Consider the following 17,553-nt stretch of genomic DNA (forward strand, 5'->3'; position numbering starts at 1 on the left):
AGTTGAAATGACGTTTATTGTAGATGGTATTTGAACAACTTCTTCTGGAAATAGTTCATCAAGTATGTTTGTTGCTCATTGTTGTGATACATTAAAAACTGTATCTGCAAACCATTTCTGGGTGTGGTATGAAATGTCTCTCTGCAGTCTCGCTTACTAGAGATTTTTAGAGTTACGTGATGAGAGGTGCCGGAAGGATATTCCTCACGGGGAGCCTTGTTCTAGACGATCAGCGCGCAGAGTCCGCTGGGCATTAAGAGGTGCAGGTCACACCATCAAATCCATGCAGAACACTTTTAATTTCACTACATATCCTGTTTTTGACATGTTATTTAGTGGTAATCTGGCTTTATCCACATTGCATGGATTATCTCTGGAAGTGTCAACTAATCTCATGTGCCTTTGTGCAGGTATTTCACTAAGCTCCTCCTCTGCCGTAGAGAATACATACATAATGGATTATTTCTGGAAATTTACCAGATTTTCACCAAATTGGTAGCTGCCCAGACAAAACAATACATTTGTTTCATCATTAAACATGATGTCATCAGTTAAGAATGACAATTTTTAAATAATTGCAAATTTCATTTGATGTCATCTTAGGGACTAAAAAGGATCTTATCCTGCTTTGGAGTAACTGCTAAAATATATTTTGGAGCATTGCTGTTAAGATCTGATTGCATTCATTAGAATGATCAGGACATTCAGGATGATTATTACCTTTCTCATCATCTCTAACTCATTAACTCATCCTAAAGGTACTGAATGAAGCCTCATCACTCCAGAGAACACAGTTCCACTGTTCCACAGCTCAATACAAGGAGGTTTATACACTTCTACTAGCCCACACATACACACACACACACACACAGGTATTAGGCATAATGCCAGCATGGTCTAAACAGTCCCATTTTATTGGCTGTACTTCTCAGTGTGTCAGTAATGGGTGCAGCTTAAAGCAGCTAAATGTGTTCATTAGAAGGGGTGTCCACAAATATTTAGATATTTAGGTCCAATTCCATTTTCCTTGGAGAGGGTCCCTACCCCTCTGTTTTGCACATGCATGACCAATTTAATGGAGATTTTTCAGAGGCACACTCCAAACAGAGAGTTCTGAGAAATCACTGGTATGATGTCGGCCAAAGTGGCCAAAACAAACTAAGTTAAATATTTTCCTTGTTAAAGTTAAACCATATTTTAATGTGTAGTTTACATTTTAAGCCCCTTTTTTCATAACAAGCATAAAAAAACACTAGTAGTCTGTCTCAACAGCCAGCTAGCAAACTATCCTTCCTGTTCCACCTTAAACGGTGCAACACATGGCAGAGGCTGAAGCATTTAAGGTGGAACGGAAAGATAAAAGTAAATAAAAAGCTAATTTCAGCTCCCCATCACAGAGGAATAAAGGAATGGACAATAATAATTAATTTCTGCACCACCTCCCTCTTTCTGAAGACATGCAATGCTCTAAAGTTAACTAGTTAACCAGCAGCTAGGTCACTGAACTTCATGCTTTACTCTTATATGTCTATATCTGCTTTAGGTGCTTACCCAATTCTTAAGGGTAACTATGTTCCAAGGGGAAGGGTTACACCTGGGGTTCAAAGAGAAGTGGAATTGGGCCATATTATATTTGCAAATATTTTTTTTTTTTAATCCAAAATGAACATAGATTTTTAGGTGTTTCTGTCAGTGCAACATTTCCAACACTGTTTTCCCACATAGCTCATTTTCTGAATTCAGGACAGAGCGAGTTGTTGTTCCTGTTATTCTTCCCTAAAGTATACATTTCCCCTATTCAGCGCTCGAGTCTCCCATATTCTGTGACTGGATGGGCTTTGACCTTTGTGAGAACAATAGCAGAAGGCATTTCAGTTCGGTCTCCTCCTGACGCTGTGAAAACTCCCCTCCTGTCTTTCCTCGGTTGTTTGCTGACATTTTAGACCCAGCGTCCCATCCCAGTAGCTCTGCATGTATCCTGTGCAGTGTGTCTTGGCTGATTGTTCTATTGTTTGGCTTCAGAGTGAGAAAAGGCATCTGAAGCTAATCCCCAGAGCAGCACTGAAGCGAGCTCTGCAGCCACAGGCTCTGTTTGTCTGACCAGCAAGGGATATTTGGACACCTGTACTTGTAAACGGAACTTAAAACAGATAGTCCAGAGTGAGCTGCATATGCTGGCAGCTGGTTCGGATCTGGCCGTTTCAGGGCGGATGAAAGTTTAATATCTTACATTCTTAGCAGGCTTTCGGCCCTGCGTTGTAGCTGATCTTTTGATAAAAGGGGTTTATATAGGGTTAATGTTAATGTGTTGGGACATCATGATACAGTATATATGAAAGAAGACAGATAAATAAGGCTGCATAAGGTGCATTGTTGTATTTTTTTTCTGCAGACGAATCAATAAGGCATGTTCACACAGATCTGTTCACAGAGAAACAGATAATTAGCTTGTGTATATCGAATGCTCATCATAGTCTTAATGATAGCATTTATACAGTCAACCAAAGTGATGCAAGGCCAGGGCTAGGTGTGTCATTTATGTTAATGTCTATTGACATTTTGCTGATATTTTCCCTCACTGTTTGTTAGGTCTGGGGTAGTAAACTAAATGAAAAGTGATTGCATTGGCTTTTTTTTTTTCTCTTGCCATTGAAACCCCATGTGTGGAATACTAATTCTTGCATTTAGCGTCCTGAACTCAGGCCTTTCATTTAAACAGATCCTGCTCTAATTAAATTCAGCACGTGGGTATGTATCATTCCTGCCTAATCCCTAATTCACTGTCCCAAACATTGTATTATCCCGAGAAAATCCATTAGCCGCAGGCTACTTAAAAGCAGATTTCTTCTCTAGGGCTGCCCTAGCGTGACTCTCCAAGCCACCAGCCATAAACAACGGCACACGTTGTCATTTAGCTGATAGATAGTGTATGTGCAGCAATTATCCAAATCTTCTCATGGAACAATACCAGTGTCCTATACAGTATTTGTTTCTCTATACTAATTACTTGATACTAATAAACATACGTACAAATCTAAGGATATTCTAAATGACTCTTAATTACAGCTTAACATTTGCTTGCAATGTGTTAAGTGAAGTACATTTTATATACACACACACGCATATGTATATATACTGGAACAGATTGTGTTACTGCACTCTCTACTGCAGCATCAGACAACACACAGCATATTCACACTTTCATCATAATAACTAGAAAAAGACACAGAAACAAAAAACACAGAGAACTCTGTAGCTATTAAAAGAAAAAGTCTTTCTTTTAGATAAATTACAGATGTAGCCAGAGAGTGGTGAGTAAAGTTTCCTACACATTTAAAATACTCTTAGAAACTGGATAAATCTGGTACAGGAAAAGGTCTGACTGACCCACATGGCAACAACTTTATTTCAGCTTAACATTGGACCAAGTCTCAGTTTTAGCAGTGAGGAGAAGAATTAGAAGTCTCAAGTAATAAAATGTGCTACTGGACAACTAAAAAACAGAATACTCTAAAACTTTTGACGTGTGTATATATATATATATATATATACAGCTTTGGGAAAAAATAAGACACCGCTTAAAAAAGGGTTATTCCACCAAATATTAGTATTATTTGAGGTCTGAAAGCTCTGCATCTTTTTGTTATTTTAGCCATTTCTCATTTTCTGCAAATAATTGCTTTAAATGACAATATTTTGAAATTTGGGAGAAATGTTGTCCGTAGTTTATAGAATAAAACAACAATGTCCCTTTTAATCAAACATAAACCTACAAATAGCAAAATCAGGGAAACTGATTCAGAAACTGGTCTCCTAATTTTTTCCAAAACTGCATATACTTCTAAACAGTTGTGTGAAGCTAACAAACATACTTACTAATCTTGAGTCATGCTAAATGGTTCATAATTTTTTTGGCAATATTTTTAAACATTAATAATAAAAAAGCATGAACAGGTGCTATTTAAGAACTAATTTTCCAGAAAGTGTTGACCTCATTTGAATCTGTTCTCTCCTTCCTAAAGCACTTTGTATTTGCTCCAGTCTCACCACCAATCATATGAGCTATTTTGGATTCGAGTGTTTGATTCATAAACTCGCCTCGCTCCAAACACCTGTGCTTCATTTACCACACAATGCACCTGAGCACAAAATACCAATCCTTTATTTATGACTGTGTCCACTTAGAAATGGATTTATTTATAGGGAGATTGTGGACATGAATTACTGGAAGAGTGTGTGGAGAAAAATATGCACACATGTGAGCAGAGGCTAATTGGTAATAGTGATTACTTTCTTTATTTAGTCATACATTAGTGTATTATTATGGGTATGAGCAATAAATGCTGTGTCCTGATTAGTTCATTCATTTACAACAAATATATGTATTAAGGATTTTCATAACATGTTTGGTGTGCATTTTTATGCTATATAAAGATTTATGAAGCCAATCTGTGATAATACACAGACAAATATTTTTACTACATTTTTAATCTAATGATAAGTTCCAGAATTTACTGCAGTAAACGTGTCCTTATGTCTACATTATAGGGAAATGTAATAAAGTAACTAGCCAGAAAACTTTTGTTATTGTGTATTCTTATAGTACTGCATTCACACTTTATTCTCTAGACCAGCTGAGTGCAAACACCCCTTATTTTTATTTATTTATTTATTTATTTATTCATTTATTTATTTATGGTTTTATCTGTTTTCTTCTGTGAGAACCAAGCAAGGGGTAAAGGAGAAAGGCTGAGAGAGAAAAAACACATATATACACCTGATACCTCAGGAATTATTGCATTGTGTGAGCGAGACACACTCATAATATTGCCAATATCCACTGTAGGCTACATAGTCAACAAACACAAGTATCTGAGGAATGAAAGCCGGGGGAAAATCAAAATAAGCCACAGTGCTACACCACCGAAACAAATGCAGAGGGGAAAAAAACGGATGCTGTTTCCTCCCCACTGGGATTACCCAGTCAGATTGTTCTGTTATGTTTTCCAATATGTTCAGAAAACCGCACATCCCAAATGGTTCAGGATGAAGGTGGGAAGATACCATTGCTTAAGACAGATAGAACCGGCTCTCTGATGCCATCGCTCACAGAAACGTCTTATTTCCTTCCCCGACCGAACACGTGCTCCTGTGCTAATGTACAGTGTGCTTTAGCTCAATCCATGCACTGTGCACCTGCACCCTCAGCTGCAGTCCTACAGCAGAGCTTGATTTTGTAGATTTTATGTGACATTGGGGTTGGGTTGTATTTTATTGATAGCTGTTTATTTAATGAGAATATATATATATATATTTTTATTTTTTTTATTTTTTTTAATGTAGAAGATATATACAGCCATAGTAGATATTTCTACTTTCCATGAATAGGTGAAACCTTGAATTAGAAATTGGTAAAAATGAATAAATACATAAATAAATAAATTAAATGATCATAATACTTTTTATTATACATACAGAATAGTTTTTTTTCTAATTTTATCCTATTTTCTCCCCAATTTGGAAGGCTAATCCCCATATCACTAGAATTCTGTATTGATACCACTGATGTAGCATTACTAGGTAGCCAGTGAACTCCTGTGCTGACCAACATCACACTAATAACTAGTGGGGAGAGAGAGCACCATCTAACCACCCAGAGAAAACAAGGCCAATTGTGCTCTCTCGGAGTCTGCCTGCTGATGGCAAGCAGCATGATCTGGGATTCGAACCTGCAATCCTCGGGTCATAGCAGCAGCACCTTAAGCCACTGCAATGTGAAGAGTATTAGAAATTTTACTTTATTTTTTTTAAATATCAAAATTAAACCTATTTGAAAAACATGTTGTGTTATTTTATGATACATACAATTATCTGATATTTTGGGTTTGAGCCTAGATTTTACTGTCATCAGTGCTATTTCTACTACTACTGTACTACTCTCTTCTATTCTGAAAATTCACTGTGTAGCAGGAAATGTTTTTTTTTTTTTTTATCTCGTACAGACGAAGGTTTTTAACATGCACCAGCATTGGCCTAAGTGTAATTTCAGATGTCGAGTTCCAAGAATGGCTGCGAGTGTGTGCTTATGTGGGTTACGCACATTTCCTAATGATGACTGAACGCAGAGGTTGAGGGGGGCACGTTTTCTTTTCGCAGGCTGAAATAGCAGCCGGCTTTGTCAGAACCTCCATCTGAGGCATGTTTGAATTATGCTGAATTCGCTCGGCGGACGGAGGCGAAGGTGTCAGATGCTCCGATGAGCCTCCATTATTCCTCTGCAGATGAACAGAGCTGAACTTTATTGAGAATTTTGCTAAAAAGGCTGTGCGTGTTATTGTGATGCTGGTAAGACAGATGGGAAGGAATCTGAAAAGGAAGTCAGAGGAGCAGATCATGTTTTCTGAAAATAGGTTTGCTCGCAATGTTCTTTACTAGAAATGCATGTAGGAGAAAAGCACCATCATTCTGTGTGAAAGTCCATGCTGTTGACCAAAAGTCACGGCACAGAAATAATAGGAATAGAGATTTAATGGTAATAAATACTATAAAGCTCTGTACACAAAAAAAATGTAAAGTAAAGGACAGTTACTTGAATGGACAAAACTAACAGAGTGTTGTAAAAAAACATTTCAGGGATCAATTACTAAACAAATTAGGAGACCACTTCAGTTCCTGAATCAGTTTCTTAGATTTTGCTATTTATAGGTATATGTTTGAGTAAAATGAACACTGTCGTTTTATTCTATAAACTAAGCACAACATTTCCTCCCAATTCCAAATACAAATATTGTCATTTAGAGCATTTATTTGTAGAAAATAAGAAATGGACGAAATAACAAAAAAGATGCAGAGCTTTCAGACCTCAAATAATGCAAAGAAAACAAGTTCAGAAAGTTCAGAAATCAATATTTGGTAGCATCTTGGCATGTTATCCTCCACCAGTCTTACACACTGCTTTATGCCACTCCTGGTGCAAATATTCAAGCCGTTTCAGTTTGGTTTGATGGCTTGTGATCATCCATCTTTCTCTCGATTATATTCCAGAGGTTTTCATATTGGTAAAATTAAAGAAACTCATAATTTTTAAGTGATCTCTTATTAACATATAAACATAAATATGTTGCCACCTGATAACAACAATTAGCATTGATATAAGTGTTACTCTTTTAAAACCAAATCATCTGCATGGGGTACCACAGAAACCGGCTGACAACATCTAAGCAACCACCTAGCAATACCATAGCAACCGCATAGGACACCATAGCAACACCTTGGGATACCATAACAACCACCTCCCATACCTAGCAACCACTTAGCAACGCCATAACAAACAGCTAGCAACACCATGGATACCTAGCATCTGCCTGGAAGTGGAATCCATTTAGCTGCCAACCATTCAGTGTTTACTTCCCTAACTGCATTTACCTAGAACTAAAACAGTACTTTCAGATAGCAGCTCTAATTTAAACACAGCAAAAAGTATTCAAGTAACATTTTACAGTGTAAAACAACATATTACCTTACAGTCTTGCAGAAATCTCTGTAAATGCTTCTGCCTCTCCTGAGACGTTGAGCGTGTTAATGTGTTAGCGTGTTAGTAAGTAATTTAGCCTGTTAGTGTTTTAGCATGTTAGTGTGTTAGCCTGTTAGTGTTTTAGCCTTTTAGTGTTTTAGCATGGTAGTGTGTTAGCCTGTTAGTGTTTTAGCATGTTAGTGTGTTAGCCTGTTAGTGTTTTAGCATGTTAATGTGTTAGCCTGTTAGTGTTTTAGCATGTTAATATGTTAGCCTGTTAGTGTTTTAGCATGTTAGTGTGTTAGCCTGTGAGTGTTTTAGCATGTTAGTGTGTTAGCCTGTAAGTGTTTTAGCATGTTAATGTGTTAGCCTGTTAGTGTTTTAGCATGTTAGTGTGTTAGCCTGTAAGTGTTTTAGCATGTTAATATGTTAGCCTGTTAGTGTTTTAGCATGTTAGTGTGTTAGCCTGTTAGTGTTTTAGCATGTTAATATGTTAGCCTGTTAGTGTTTTAGCATGTCAGTGTGTTAGCCTGTTAGTGTTTTAGCATGTTAATATGTTAGCCTGTTAGTGTTTTAGCATGTTAATATGTTAGCCTGTTAGTGTTTTAGCATGTTAGTGTGTTAGCCTGTGAGTGTTTTAGCATGTTAGTGTGTTAGCCTGTAAGTGTTTTAGCATGTTAATGTGTTAGCCTGTTAGTGTTTTAGCATGTTAGTGTGTTAGCCTGTAAGTGTTTTAGCATGTTAATATGTTAGCCTGTTAGTGTTTTAGCATGTTAGTGTGTTAGCCTGTTAGTGTTTTAGCATGTTAATATGTTAGCCTGTTAGTGTTTTAGCATGTCAGTGTGTTAGCCTGTTAGTGTTTTAGCATGTTAATATGTTAGCCTGTTAGTGTTTTAGCATGTTAATATGTTAGCCTGTTAGTGTTTTAGCATGTTAGTGTGTTAGCCTGTGAGTGTTTTAGCATGTTAGTGTGTTAGCCTGTAAGTGTTTTAGCATGTTAATGTGTTAGCCTGTTAGTGTTTTAGCATGTTAGTGTGTTAGCCTGTAAGTGTTTTAGCATGTTAATATGTTAGCCTGTTAGTGTTTTAGCATGTTAGTGTGTTAGCCTGTTAGTGTTTTAGCATGTTAATATGTTAGCCTGTTAGTGTTTTAGCATGTCAGTGTGTTAGCCTGTTAGTGTTTTAGCATGTTAATATGTTAGCCTGTTAGTGTTTTAGCATGTTAATATGTTAGCCTGTTAGTGTTTTAGCATGTTAGTGTGTTAGCCTGTTAGTGTTTTAGCATGTTAATATGTTAGCCTGTTAGTGTTTTAGCATGTTAGTGTGTTAGCCTGTGAGTGTTTTAGCATGTTAGTGTGTTAGCCTGTTAGTGTTTTAGCATGTTAGTGTGTTAGCCTGTTAGTGTTTTAGCATGTTAGTGTGTTAGCCTGTTAGTGTTTTAGCATGTTAATATGTTAGCCTGTTAGTGTTTTAGCATGTTAGTGTGTTAGCCTGTTAGTGTTTTAGCATGTTAATATGTTAGCCTGTTAGTGTTTTAGCATGTCAGTGTGTTAGCCTGTTAGTGTTTTAGCATGTTAATATGTTAGCCTGTTAGTGTTTTAGCATGTTAGTGTGTTAGCCTGTTAGTGTTTTAGCATGTTAATATGTTAGCCTGTTAGTGTTTTAGCATGTTAGTGTGTTAGCCTGTGAGTGTTTTAGCATGTTAGTGTGTTAGCCTGTTAGTGTTTTAGCATGTTAATGTGTTAGCCTGTTAGTGTTTTAGCATGTTAGTGTGTTAGCCTGTTAGTGTTTAAGCATGTTAATGTGTTAGCCTGTTAGTGTTTTAGCATGTTAGTGTGTTAGCCTGTTAGTGTTTTAGCATGTTAATATGTTAGCCTGTTAGTGTTTTAGCATGTTAATGTGTTAGCCTGTTAGTGTTTTAGCATGTTAGTGTGTTAGCCTGTTAGTGTTTTAGCATGTTAGTGTGTTAGCCTGTTAGTGTTTTAGCATGTTAATGTGTTAGCCTGTTAGTGTTTTAGCATGTTAATGTGTTAGCCTGTTAGTGTTTTAGCATGTTAGTGTGTTAGCCTGTTAGTGTTTTAGCATGTTAATATGTTAGCCTGTTAGTGTTTTAGCATGTTAATGTGTTAGCCTGTTAGTGTTTTAGCATGTTAGTGTGTTAGCCTGTTAGTGTTTTAGCATGTTAGTGTATTAGCCTGTTAGTGTTTTAGCATGTTAATGTGTTAGCCTGTTAGTGTTTTAGCATGTTAATGTGTTAGCCTGTTAGTGTTTTAGCATGTTAGTGTGTTAGCCTGTTAGTGTTTTAGCATGTTAGTGTGTTAGCCTGTTAGTGTTTTAGCATGTTAATGTGTTAGCCTGTTAGTGTTTTAGCATGTTAATGTGTTAGCCTGTTAGTGTTTTAGCATGTTAATGTGTTAGCCTGTTAGTGTTTTAGCATGTTAATGTGTTAGCCTGTTAGTGTTTTAGCATGTTAGTGTGTTAGCCTGTTAGTGTTTTAGCATGTTAATGTGTTAGCCTGTTAGTGTTTTAGCATGTTAATGTGTTAGCCTGTTAGTGTTTTAGCATGTTAGTGTGTTAGCCTGTTAGTGTTTTAGCATGTTAATGTGTTAGCCTGTTAGTGTTTTAGCATGTTAGTGTGTTAGCCTGTTAGTGTTTTAGCATGTTAGTGTGTTAGCCTGTTAGTGTTTTAGCATGTTAATGTGTTAGCCTGTTAGTGTTTTAGCATGTTAGTGTGTTAGTGAGTGAGATTGTTAGTGAGTTAAGCTGTTAGTGAATGAGGTGTTAATGTGCGCAGTAGTAATATACGGTATACTAAATTGCTAATTACTGTAAAATTGTTGTATATTAGCTACAGCAACAAAGCCCAGCCCAGCCCTAGCACACCAGGCTATAAACTCAATGCTAGTGTACGTAGTGACTATGAAGGCAATGTAGCAGTTTTTTGTACTAATTTACATATTTTAACATTGAGTAAATGCCGTACAGTTTCTGACTTGACACTGGCTAATCAGAAACAGCGGCTTACTGCACAGAGCATGGACAGGTAAATTGTGAATAAGGAATCTAAGATTAGCCGGTGTTGTGAATTTATTAGTGAATGTTTCTGGTTCTGATTGGTCAGCGCATGTGGTCCTTCACGTAATGAAGGCCTGTGTGTCTCCTGACAGTATACAGTAGTCTGTTTGACACCGGTGTTTTGCATTCACTTTCCTTCTTCGATTCTTTACACGAGTCAAGTTAAGCCAAGTCTTAAATCTTGCATTTTATTTACTCCGAATGCGCGCACCACTGGGACGTGTGTGTGTTCAGCCTGGCTTCTCCACCATGCAGTATTTATATTTAATTGTTTCGTACTCTGGAAAACAATGCCATGGCAACAGCAGTAAACATGTCAGTTTTTATAATGCTGCTTTACATTGCGGGAGCGTTCCAGCACAGGCTTGAGTTTTTACAAGGGATTGACCGATTGGGAAATGGAGCATATACAAGGGGCCAATGAGGTAAAGGTGAACAGGGCTATTGGCCGTACCCTGCTCTCCTTTTAAACTCAGAGTTTAGAGAAAACACACAACAGCACACGCTGAAGCTCGTCTGAGCACAGGCCCGAGACCCAAACATATACCTTTGTGTGTGTTTCATGTATTTTATAAAATGTTTTGACTTTGTCTGAAGACCAGACTAAACTAAAGGACCAACAAAACATTCCTGACTAGGGATGGAACAAAATATTGATATTGTAATATGTTGTATGATTTTAGCTTGTGATATATTATCGAAATGTGGCATCACATATCAAAGCATGTGAAAAAAATTAGACACTTCAATTTAAATGAACATTGTTGTTTTATTCTATAAACTACAGACAACATGATAAATCTTCCTCTTGATTATATTCCAGAGGTTTTCAATTTGGTAAAATCAAAGAAACTCATAATTTTCTTTCAAAGCTGTATATATTTTTTTTTTAATAAAAGTGCTTTAAACTCTCTAAGACCCCCATGTTTGACTTGCGATAGTTGCTGCTTCATTATTCCATGTGGTTAATATTGGTTGTCAAATTCTGTGAAACTGACGCCTATAAAAAGACATAATTTCTGGTATTTGCTTATGGCGGTGCTTAGGGGTATTTTGTCCTCTTCAGCAACAAAGATGCCCACACCTGTATAAGCTGTGAGGTGTTATTTTGTGAGTGAGGCTGAACACTGGCTAGCGTGCTCACAGCAAGGCAATAATCTGAGTGCTAATGATTGTGACCATTGGTGTTTGGCTAAAATTGTCTGTGCACCTTTAACAGAAACCACAAAGTAAGAGGCCACAGTTGCACAATGATACTAATTCTTGTCCTATGACATTGGCATTTGGCAGTGTACAGCACATTTAAATAGGCCTAATTATCAGCCATATTATTATTATTACTGCATACTACACTAATATACAAACTATACTGAGTATACTGTTTATATTATTTCTCTATTCTTCTTTTCTTTACGTTTTTGAAAAATGGTTATTTTTAATCATTCATTCTTTTTTCTTTTATAGACATGAATGTCCACTTTTTAAGGGCTGGAAAGTGTTACTTATGAGTGTTTTTGGGAATTTACCAAATTTGTATAAGTTTCATCTCTTTCACGTTTTTTTTTTTTCTCCCACTGACCCCAAACACTGTGAACCATTTTTGCGTTATGCATATTCAGCATCTGAAATGAATATCAGAGCCCCTCTGCATGTAGCTTGGCTCGTGATGGGAAAAGTTATTCATTTATTCATTGGAAAGGTGTAGAACAACCTGGCCTGCATTGTACGCTGGAGGAACAAAAGCAGGGCTGGGCCCGGGCTTATCTGAAGGAGTCGAGGCCTTTTTCTGATTCCACCCTGAATATTTACAGAGAGTGGAGTGGCGTGGAAGCGGAGGGGGTGCGGAGCATCGCACACGTCCGCGCCGCACACAAAGGGCCTTCTGATTTCCAAACATGGGACTTTGATTACGGCCATTTCCCCGCACTAACCTGTTTACCATTCAGAGGGCCTCTCTGAGATGTGAGAAATGGTGCAGTGGCATCTGTGGCTGTCGCAGGCTGATGAGGCTCTCGCTGTCACAGGACCACTTTCATGCAGCAGGGTCATTTAGCCGTCTTCCGAGCATCCATCGCTCTTTTTGATGAATATCAGTAAAGAGTTCTGCTAGGCTTTTGTGTATAAGGGCGCAGCCAGAACTGTCTGCTGTCAAACTTGATTTCTCTTCAATTCTGAAGTAATGAGACACATCAAAAAAGGATCCATTTTTAATTCTTAAACCCATAAACCCTGCAGCCCCCCCTGTGCGCCCATCCTTCAGGAGACCAATCCATGCACCACCCACAAACCAATTCTGTCAGAGCAACTGTTTGTTAGCAGAAACTTTAGTCAACCTGATTTAACCACATATCAAAATACATACAACAGTACCAGTCAAACATGTCTGCCCTGTAGCTTAATACTAATAAAATAATATGAAGACAAACATATGGAATTATTTAGTAAACAAAATGCACATTTTCCTGGAGTCACCAGGAACACCTCAAGAGTTAAATTTCCTGCCTCTCAATATGTTTGAGAGCATCAGTTATATTGTGAAGAGGTGGAGTTGGTATACTGTGAATGGCTGTAGGACTACTCAACTAAGTAAAGAAAAAATAAAAAAATTACATTAAGAAATAATGGTTAGTCATTCCAAGCCATGTAGCAGATGCAAAGACCATAAAAAAACCCCATTATGATTAAACTGGCTCTCATCAGGACCGCCCCAGGAAAAAAAAGACCAAGAGTTACATGCTACATGCTTCACAGAGTATTTTGGTTTGTTTAACACTTTGAAGTAACTAAATTATTTCTTTTGTTTTCCTTCATAGTAATACTGAATTTCAGTATTAATTTACAATGCAGGGAAAAAAGAAAATAATTGAATGAGAAACTGTCCAATCCTTTGACTGCTACAGTACACTTATGTCCAATTGTGATTAAAGGTATGTTCTAATTTACTGGTGCTATTTGTGAGGTAATTTCCTCCCCTGAGTGAATTACAGAAATACAGTGCTGTACTCACCCAAATTTATGTCCACACCTAAATCTGCATCATGTTCCTCTGATCATTTAAGCCCATATGAATAAACATCTCCATGATTTCTTGGTCAGATGTTGCCTCACATTGTAAAATAAGATATACGACCAGTGCTATTTACCTTTATCTTTTGAGTGTGTATCTATAATTAACATTTTGCTCATTAAAAACAGGGGGTGCTTTTAAAAGTCAACAATTTATTTGGTTTATTTTTGCTTGCAGCAACTTGTTCTCCAACCTTTCTACATTTAAACAGGATCCATCAGAATTGAGAGATCCCACAGGCTGATTTTTTCCATAAGCTCACCTTAAAAAAAGAAAACAATACATCCAACAAGGACAAAGACATTGAATATCACATTAAAGGCTAGACATAACAAAATAAAAAATTGTGAGTCATATCATTAGACAACAGTCATCTGGTCGTATGTGCCCAGTTTCTTTATTGCTGTGAATCTTGTATTGTATGATGCCCTCCATACAGGAAGTCAGCATTCGTACTAAGAACAGCATTACAGATAGAGCATAATCATGAAGACATCAACACAGCAGCACATTCACCAATAATCACTGTAACAACCCTGCTGCATAACAACGACTCCTGGGCCCACTGCATATCACTTCTTTATTCTTCCTCCTCTCTTCTCTGCGTGTGAGTGTGCATCTGTGTGTGTGTGTGTGACCTCAGTGCCACCCATATCCACACATATTTTGGACTAAGTAAGAAGCGAATGTCTTACCTTGCAGACAAATGCTGTGCATTGTTGATTTAATCACATGTTGCGCGTGAGGACGGTGTAATCAAGCTGTCATTTCTTAGGGATAACTCTATTAAACTGCACTGCTAGAGAAAGCTTTGTTCTCTCACAATAGTGCCGTTCGAGGCTCAGTGGTGAGCGAAAAGAAAGGTTCTCCACAAAATGAAAGTGGCCTAAGTGCAAACTACAATTTAGCCATTGTCATTAAGACATTACGGATGAATACTTTTTGTGGCCTTATGAATAATGCATAGCACAAGAATCAACTATTTGCTTCTGGATGCAAAGAACACTATACTGTTACAGCCATGTCTGAATTCTGCTGCCTGTACGGTGCAAAACATTGAATCATATAGGTTTTTGTAGCAGGTCTAAAGAGAAACATGTAGAAACCTGAAGAACCTTCAACTATATGGTGCTCATTTTTTTTTTATCTGCAGTGTGCAAAAAACCTATTTAAAGTTTAAAGGAAGATACACTTTTTATTACTGGAAACTGTTTTGTATTACACAAAAAAGGTTCTTTTATTCTAACAATTTTTGAACCATTTTCTGGTGCCATATAGACTTAGGCTATTACTATAGAAAAGTAAACAGAGGCTTTATCATATAGAGAGGAACTGTTTAGCTATACAAAGACCATATTTGAGTTATCATTATTCTTCACTGATATGCCACATACAGTAACATGGGGAAAAAAAACCTAGCATTGTATCATATGAATTTTATCATCATCTGTGAAAAAAGGTGGAACCTCATTGGATGTGAATGTGATTTTACGTTGTTTTGCCATGAGCATGTTAGACAGTTTTTAATCTTTCTCATAAGATAAAATCTCACAACTTAAACAGGTGTGGCATTCCCAAGTTGACCTTTAAATGAACACATCATAATCTATCTATCGATACTTTACAGACATCTGGGAGAAGTGGTGCTTAAACAAGGGGTGCCAATATTTTGGGTCGTGATTGTATGAACACCCTAAAGAACCATTTGGGTTCTGTAAATATCCATTTTTGGAGATGTCTGAATGTGAAAGGTCCTATAGAAATGTAAGAGTTATTACTAGAGCTTTATATTATATTGATATTATTTAAAGAATTCATTTTATGAAATATATTTCAAAATCTCTTATATAAAAAGATGATTCATACATGCACATTGAATTTTTTTTTTTTTTTTTAGCCTTTTCCAAGGATGTTCTGGTTTTCAGTATGTCTGGCAGGGCAGTGTGTCTGGGAACTGGAGATTGTGGGACTGGCTTTGTGTGAAGAACTGATGGATCTCTCTGTCCCCTGTTGGAGATGAGAGCTGCTTGTCCGTGTCTTTTACAATGCATTTTTATGAGCTATTTATAGGAAAATACACTCCAAAGTGCTGGAGGTGTAATCTACGATTCAGCATCCTGAGCTGAGAATGATTTGGCCCGGATGATAGCATCTTCTGTTCGATGAGACAACACTGCTAATGCAGGATGTCAAAGGAGATGACTACAGGATAATTCAAGGGCCAGTACTAGCACACTGCTGCCCTCTCAGAAACCTGTCCAGCTAGCCTGAACCAATTTAGGTGTTAATTTGAGTGCCATTAAAGTGGTATTTCTTGGTAAGTTGGATAATGTGATGATGTTTTATTGTTACTGGAATAATTCAATGATAATACAAGGATTTTCTGTATTCGGGTATGGTCACCTCATCTTGATAACTAAAAAATAGCATGGATTGTAAAAAAGATCAGTTACAGAGTGTAAACCAAACTGTGTACAGTGATTAAATATAGAAAACTGCTTAAAGCAACCGTCCGTAAGTTTTGGGTATTTAGAGACCCCTTTGGTAAGAATGTGTAATTACACAGGGCATGTGAAAGATTACTTTTAATGCAGTTTGCAATGTAATAAATTGCTGTGTGAAATTCTGTGTTTTTGAGTATATTTTTTGTGCATTTGTTAGTTTATAAAATACCGTAAAAATGTACAGTTATATATATTTGTATATATATATATATATATATATATATAAAATTATTACATTCCAGAGGTTTTTAATTCGGTAAAATCAAAGAAAATCATAAAATTCTCTTTTTTTTTTCCAGAGCAGTATATATATATATATATATATATATATATATATATATATATATATATATATATATATAATTATGCATAAACATTATGATTTTCTTTTATTTTACCAAATTAAAAACCTCTGGAATGTAATCAAAAGGAAGATGAATGAACACAAGCCATCAAACCAAGCTGAACTGCTTGAAATTTGTCATTTAAAAAAATTGGCATAAAGGTATCCAAAAGCAGTGTGTAAAACTTGTGGAGGAGAACATGCCAACATGCAAAACTGTTATTAACTCTTAAAACTTTATGAGTATACACTTGTTTTCTTGTTATCTTTTCACAGCTTCTTTAGTCTGTAGAGAAGTGTTGCCAAAAGAATATGACTTTTTGGAGCAGATAAACACAAACTATTTATATTAATAAATAGTGTTGTTTGCTGTCAAAATGTTCCAGTAAAAAATCATTGTACCCAAAGTTCTTAGACTTTTCTAACATTTTGTGTATTTCAATTTGTTCAATCATCAGAAAAAAAGATTATGACAAATATAATATCCTATATATTTTAAATATCAGCCATATTCTTATTTCTTGCCATTAAATGTTTGTCTTTTTAAAAAAATGTTCTGGTCTACAACTGTGACCATAGTCTGGATTTGACTGCTGGGACTCGGGCCACGGAAGCATCGGATTTGATCAAGCCTCTTGTGATCTGACTGCACGGACTGCCCAGCACACAGGGTGCATTTTAAGACTATAGCCTGAGACAGCTGCAGTTGACGTTTATGGGCATATGCGGCCCTTCACTCACTTGGCCATAACCTCACGCTTCGTCAGCCAAGGGTTTGCCGGCTGCTCCGAAACTCTTGGAGAAAGGGGTGGCTTTCCACATGACCTCTTTCTGCACTGTCCTGACATATTTACAACCCACGCTGCTCTGCAGTATAGACTGAATGCAGGCCGGACACCTGATGTAGGATTATTACGTACTGTAGTTTTTACTATGTCCTTCTTTTTATGCTCAAGGATCGTCTTATTTACAAAAATGGACCGTCTTGGGCTGCATATACTAAAGATGTACTGGAGTAGACCTGAGGGAGATTTCTACAAACAGTGTTATCA

At 36.8% G+C, this 17,553-nt stretch overlaps 1 protein-coding gene across 3 annotated transcripts in view; it reads left to right on the forward strand.

Annotated features, from left to right (window-relative positions):
* Positions 1 to 114, forward strand: part of zfhx4 (zinc finger homeobox 4) — an 86,356-nt gene extending 86,242 nt beyond the window's left edge. For all 3 annotated transcript variants that reach the window (XM_049486424.1, XM_049486423.1, XM_049486429.1), the window contains one exon: positions 1 to 114. This exon is cut by the window's left edge and continues 4,236 nt beyond it. The gene's annotated coding sequence lies outside the window, so the exon portion shown is untranslated.
* The last annotated feature ends 17,439 nt before the right edge of the window (positions 115 to 17,553 follow it).

The sequence above is a fragment of the Astyanax mexicanus genome, chromosome 1 (assembly GCF_023375975.1).
Source record: "Astyanax mexicanus isolate ESR-SI-001 chromosome 1, AstMex3_surface, whole genome shotgun sequence".
Classification (NCBI taxonomy): domain Eukaryota; kingdom Metazoa; phylum Chordata; class Actinopteri; order Characiformes; family Acestrorhamphidae; genus Astyanax; species Astyanax mexicanus.